Source organism: Pteropus alecto, unplaced genomic scaffold (genome assembly GCF_000325575.1).
Source record: "Pteropus alecto unplaced genomic scaffold, ASM32557v1 scaffold24, whole genome shotgun sequence".
Classification (NCBI taxonomy): Eukaryota; Metazoa; Chordata; class Mammalia; order Chiroptera; family Pteropodidae; genus Pteropus; species Pteropus alecto.
In genome coordinates, this window is record NW_006439192.1 from 2,559,018 (window position 1) to 2,565,945 (window position 6,928).

Here is a 6,928-nt window from a genome sequence, read left to right on the forward strand (position 1 = left end):
TATTCTTAAGAGAGAGCGAGGCTCTATGTAAAGAGTTTAAATTTAGGAAGCGGGGAGAAGTTAGACAATAAACATGTTAACAAAGAAGTTACATTATCTTATGTGCTGGTATGTGGCCTAAAGCAGAGAAAATAGGGTGACACGGTAGAGAGCAATGTCAACAGGGAAGGGGTGAGTGGGTGGGTTCATAGGTGGGTGCTCGGTCATATTTAGAAGAAGGCAGCCAGGTGACAATCTGGTGGATAAATATTCCAAGTATGAGCTTGGTGCTTTCAAGAGAATGGAAGGAAGACCAGCCAGGCCAGAGGGTGGTGAGTGAGAGGAGAAAAAAAACGGCTAACGAGGCAGGCAGGGTCCAGATCAGGTAGGGCTTATGGGCATTGTAGGGAGTTTGGATTCTGTTCTCACTGAGAAGCTTTGCTTGGCTTTAAGCAGGGGAGCGACAGTATCTGATTGCCTGGTGAAATCATCTGGCCTCCACCTTAAGGATGGACTATAAGGTGGCAAGACTGTTCATTAGGTACTTTGTAGTAGTCCAGGTGAGAGATGATGGTGGCTTAGGCTCCAGGTGTACAGCCGAAGATAGGAAGACATTGTCAGATTCATTTTTGAGTTAGAAGCAGCGTGTCTTGATAGTAGATTGGATGTGGGTGGGAAGGAAAAAGCAATCAAGGAGGAATCTTAGGCATCTGTCCTGAGCAGCCGGATGAATAGTTGTACCGTTTACTGAGGTGGGAAACCTTGAGGCCAGTGAATTCGCAGGTGCTATTCAGTACCTTTCTTTGGATTCAAGTTAGGTTTGAGCCCTCTTGGATTTCCAAGCATATAAACTACAATTTAATTTAGCAGATATTGATCAAGTACCTACTCTGTGCAAGACACTGATTTAGGTGTAGGAGGATATCCTCATGAATCACACGCACACACACGCATGTACTCTCTCTCATCACGGTGTTTTGGAAGCAGAGACGATGGAGTGAGTAATGCTGTCTGATGAATTATCCTCTCTTCCCATCGTATTTGTGGGGCTATGTGAGGATGACTGAGGTACAAGAGAACATCTAGTAATCTGGGCAGTGTGTGTTCTTTAGGGGAAAGGTGGCACGATTGGGTAACCATTTTGCAATTTTTTTGGAACCCGAGAGATATAAATATATCATCTTTTATCTCTTTCTCCTGGGAAGCTTAGAGCGTTTTATTTTACTCTTCCTTTCTGTATCTGTGAGAGAGTGGTGGGTGGAGGAATGTCATTACTTATAAATATATTACGAGTAAATAATGAAAGTACTCAGAAAAGCAGAACAGAAGACTGTTCCTTCTGGAGCGTCTGGCCATGTTTATTTGGTTTAAAGATGATGAAAACAGGGCAGTTGTATGTTGAGAGTGGCCGGCACTCAGCCATGGCCAGAATGGATTGGAGAAGAAGCCGACGGGTTTAGCTCCTTCCTCCCATACTTCCTCCCATCTCTGCCTCATTTCTAGATCTGTAGGCTGGGTTCTCTGGGTCTCTCTAGGCAGCTGTGCAGGCCTGACTGCCTCAACTTGCGATGCCAGCATGAGGTGGTACTCACCAGCCTGACAGCAGCTTGTCCTCCCTGCATGACTTGCCATCTGCCAGGAACAGAGAGAACTGACCTGCAGGGGACCTCTGAGCTCTCCTTGGTGCTGAGTCTGGAGTCCTCTCCAAACAGAATCTGTGGGGCTGGATGGAATGAAGCAGATGCTGACTTTGTTTTTATGATTAGAAATCATAGTGAAGGGATTTTTGAATTGAGGAAGGGAATGGTTGAAGAATTATACAATCCCTCAAATCAGTAATATTATTGACAGTTATAAAGATGATAGTAGCTACCGTTTATTTAATTCCAGCTATGCACCAAGTTTTTAGATACTTCATATCCTTTGTTCTCCTCACTACAATGATATGATATGGTTATTATTATCTCTATTTTATTAATGAGTAAACTGAGACTCGAACATTAAGTAACTCCCCAAAGTTCTATAGCTAGCAAATGGCAAAGTGCAGCAGTCACACTCTGATGTCCCCAAAGCCTGTGCTTTTCTACTCTGTTATATACCACTGCCTGACATGTGCCTTCCTCACCTTCCACTTTTCTCTAAAATGTTCAGTTACCTTAGGTTCCTCCAAAGAACTGCAAAATAATCACTGTGTTTTTGGATGTTGGCGTTAGGGAGCCCTGCGTTCAAACACTTCATTGCGTTTCTGGGAATACTCAAATAGAAAACCTGACACAATCCACACTGGCCACGAGTGGAGTCAGGGTCGTGGAGTGGAGTAGGGCTTCCATGTAGAGGAGATGTTGTACCTCAGGATGGCCTTCTATCTTAAGGCCAGTTATGGCTTTGGGGCAGAGTCACTTCCCTCTTAGAGTCACTGTCCACCACTTGAAGCCCTTTCCAGTGTTTCTCTAGCTCGACAGGTTTCATTTTCTTCTCTTAGGGTTAATATCTTTTCCCCAGGATGGCTAATGGCACGAGGAGGTAGACGGAAAGGGCATTGAAAACCAGAGTTCCAGCAGGCAAGCCTCTTTTCAGTTTTAAAATTACCCCACTGGAAGGCTGCCTGGTCCCTGTGGTTCTGAGGAAAAGTCTGGGGCTTAAATCAGAGGCCATATCATGTATGCTTTTGAAATAGATATCGCATAATCCATGGGTAGATTAGCATTCTCTGGAGGCCAAGGAGGGCTGACCTCAGGTTTTTTTTTTTTTTTTGGCCAGAGCCCTGCAGGCACTGGACTTGATTTAAGCAGGTTCAACCTACACCTGGTAGATGGACTTAAGCTGCCATGTAGAGGTGATGCCAGGGAAACTCCCAGGACAGAAGTCACCCCTGCAGGTGCCTTCATTTGCCTCACCACCCAATTACAAAGCACATGTAAGATATTAGGGGAAGAACATTTTTCTTGCAGTTGCCAGTGAAGTAGGAAAGCAACGTGTGGGACATGTGAGGCCAGCTGGCTGCCTTAGGCCTAAAGAAGCCCCTAGGGCGTGCTCCCAGGAAGAAAGATGGGTGAACTCCTTTTCTTATACAGTGGTAGGTCTGGAAATTTCCCTGGAACACTATGTGCCTTTCCACCTTCTTTCCTTCCCTGTCCTTCCTCAGTGCCTCCTGCTTTAACTAGAGAGACTTAGCTGCTTTGGGAACCATCCAAACTCCTCTTTGTTTACTGAAAGTCTCTGGGAGGCATAAATAATGCAAGGAACTTACTGACATCATATGGAGCATTGTGGCTTTTGGAACACGGTCATGTATAACATGTCATTTAATTCTCAGAGTACCTTAGTGTGACAAGCAGGGCAAATAGGACAGTACCCATTTTATAGATGGAGAAATTGATACTGAGAGGCTGTTTTCTTCAAGGTGACTGTATTTCTCCCATTTCTTTTTCATAAAGGGACATGCATATAAAAGCCACACAGAATAGCTTGAACTTACACTTCAAATTCTCTCTTCAAAACACGATCTTACCTTTCTGCGCTTAAAAGGTTGAAAGGGACAGCTCTCCTGGAAAAGTCATCCTCAAATGTTTTCCCAGCAGCCAAGTGCCTGCTCTTGGGCTATGCCCACCCCCGACACTGCAGGTCCCCACTCAGTCCCCACTCAGAGACATCAGGGCACTCATGGAAATAGGGGAGCCAAGGGTGAGTGAGCTGGGACATCACTGCTTTTGCTCTTTAACAGTTGTCACCATTTATTAAAGGAAATGAAAAACGAACAGTGTACTGATTTTAATTACTCTGCATCGAGGAGATCAAAAACTAACTTTAATTATGGAATCCGGAGGCAGGGAGCTCCGAGGCAGCTTAAAGTTCAGTGGCTGCCGCAGCTTCGCCCAGGGAACCCTCTCCCTCCACGGTCCCCAGACATGAGCTTCACGACCTTTGTTGTCCCTTCATGGCCGAGAAGAGTATATGGAGACGGGGAGAACCTGCTTTCCTCGGAGGTTGTCGATTGAGCCGAGTGGTAGGGTTGGGGCAGTGGTGGATCGGATGGAGGAGACAGAAATATGTCAGAGGCTGTAAGGAAAGAAAACAACAAGTGTTATTTGGAGGAGCCCATTTGGAAGAAAGTTCACAAGTAGTTGCTAGCTCTCGGGTCTCAGCTAGAGCCGGCTGGTGTTCAGACTATTTAGTGAAACTTTGGCTGATCCTCCTGCTCCTTTTCTAATGCCTCAGGAAGGCTGCTGTGGAACTGCTCTCTCTGGGGTTTGAAGGAGTCTGAAGTCCAACCTCGGGATTCCAGGATTCACAGACAAGCATAGGTTTTGCTTCCTCCCTGCCTGGAACCCATATGTCAGTTGGCTGGTCCCTTCTTTTGACTTCTTGCCTTCTTTTGGAACTGGTCCTAATGGATGCTTGGCTCTATCCTTGTCAAATACATTTTTACCTTCACTGTCCTCTCCAACCTGTTTTTTTTATTTTTTATTTTTATTTATTTATTTTTTAAATTAGCTAGTGCACTTAAAGCCTGTTGAAACATTTTATAACAGGCTTTTTGAGATTCCTCGGGATAGTGAACACAGGTTTCCACCATGTTCTGCCAGTGATCTCTTGGAGTTCTCACCATGTTAGGACTATCTTGCCTGAGCATGAGCAATTGTCTTGCCTGCAGTCAAATTACGGGTTGCCGCTATTACAGAAGCTACCACCACAGCCTGCAGGTCTGATAGAACATTCCACTATCTGCGGCAAAGGCTGCATTATCTTTCAGAAGCAGCAAAGTCGCCAGCTGGCACACGGCCTCTGGGAGAGACCAGAAACCCGAGGGCAGTGTGTTTATAATTGCCTGGAGATACCCATTAATAACTTTTAAGTTTTTATCCTCTTCCATAGGTAATCAGCAGGGTGTCAAATCTCAAAACAAGAGTATTTCCTTCGGAAAAGCAAAGCTTTTGAAAATAAGGAAGGTATTTAAAATGTTCTATTTGATTCGGTTTGGCCATATTGATCTGGGAACAGGTCCAGAGCATCCACACGTTTCTTTCAGCAGAAGATCCAAGTGATAGGGAAATGGGGGAAATGGAACTAATTGAAAGGAGAGGCTCTAAAGCCTGCAGATACGATACTTATTGGTGATTGATACTCAACTCAGAGCCTCATGTAGCACCTGCAATCACGTTAACTGGGATTGAATCTAAAATAGCTCCTTTCCCAGAGCACAGGCATTCAGTACCTTTGCGTTTGTCCCATTGACACGCAGTCTACAGTACTGAGGTCACCTCGTGGATCTTCCTCTTGGAAGGACCCAATATTTCTACCTAGAGCAATGCCATGGGTGCCTGAGTTCTTACCCTGACCGTGCCACAGACCATGTGACACAAGGCAAGTCACTTAATTTCTCTAGGTCTCAGTTTCTGCTCTGTCAGATGTGAGATAAAGATACTTTTACCACCATAAGCGAGTTTAAAATGTGATCATGCTATGTGGGATCCAGCATTGTCCTGCTGGATTAATTTTCCAGTCATGTCCCAAATTGCCTAACCAGCCAAAAATCAAAGTTGGCAGCAAATCCATTCAACCTATTTTTATTTCACTGATAGTTCTTGGGGTGCTCTCTGTTTGAGCCTCTCGTATCACCAGGATGTGTTGGTGAGTCGCAGGCACAAATTCCCCAGAAAGAAGACAAAGATCAGTCTCGGGTGTGACACTTGAGTATATAGAGCTGGCGGCTGTTGAATAAATAATGCGCGTCTGTGAAATTACCATTGTGGGTGTTGAAGGCTGGAAAAGTGCTAAGGATCTGGAGATAAAAGCCTGAAATATTTAGAACTTGCTGCTGCTTTGGGAAGATCAGAGGAGAGATTTTCGTCCAGCAAGTTGAGGGAGTGTCATGCTTTTGGGAAGCGTGCTCCCTGGCAAAACAGGGATGACATTCTCCTGTTTCTCAGCTGCCTCCTAGTTCTACTATCTTTTTCAACATATACATGTCACCTTTCAGTGAGCTGGACATAGGAGCCCCTGGGATCGCACTGGGTCTTTGATCCAGCAGCACCTGGTGAATTGTATAGCTGGGGGTCTTTGTCAGGGGACTATGGAGCTGAGAGGTGACTAGAGAGATCACCCACATGAATATCAGAAAATGAAGGGTCTGGTTCCAATTTACAATCAAGGTCCTAGCAGTGGGGGATTTTGAGACAGTTCGGCTTCCTGCAGATGGAAAGGGTAAAAAGAAACCCAAAGGCCCTCACAGGGCTTGAATTTCAGGACCGCAGAAGCTTTGGAAGAGCCTTTAAAAATGTACTTTATAATATTCTGTAGGATTCTGGTTGATTGAAAATCAGCCAAGGACCAGCCAGATTGGAGCTCCATAATTATTACCTTTCCCTTGCAGAGATTTAAAGTGGATTAAGTGATTAGAAGTGCCTAATTGCGTATGGACTCCCTTTATGACACTGGCAGGTGAAGGCAGCTTTTAAATTATTGCTTTCTCCTGACCCCTCAAATCAAGTGCAGCAACCCAGGCAGGATCTGTGACAAAACCGGGCAGGTGGCGGCTGCAACTAGCTTTGCCTTCCTGTCCGTGAGATCTGGAATTCTGTCAGAGCTGCAAATCATTTCTCCTTTTGGCAAGTGGGAAGAAAGGGAGATAACTGGAATGCGTAATAATGACTAGAAGGCCCTTAGAGCAGATGCTGAAACAAAAATTTGATTAAAAATCTATGGAAAGATGGCTGGATTTGGAGTCAGGAGACATGCATTTGGAGTCTCTGAGACATGGATTTGAGTTTCTGCTCTGTTTACACTAGTTATGTGCACCTAATACTGAGCTTCCCTTGGTCATGTCACATGGGCTTTCTGTGCCCCAATAAATACCTCCCAGGGTTGTTGTGAGGTTGGTATAAAATCATTATGTGGAACTACTGAGTGTGGCATAAAACGCTCAGTCAGTATATTAGTTTCTGAGAAA

General features: G+C 44.9%; 1 protein-coding gene across 1 annotated transcript in view; it reads left to right on the forward strand.

Moving 5' to 3' along the window:
• ZMAT4 (zinc finger matrin-type 4) overlaps nt 1–6,928 on the forward strand; it is a 264,020-nt gene that overhangs the window by 41,423 nt on the left and 215,669 nt on the right. The window lies entirely within an intron of this gene.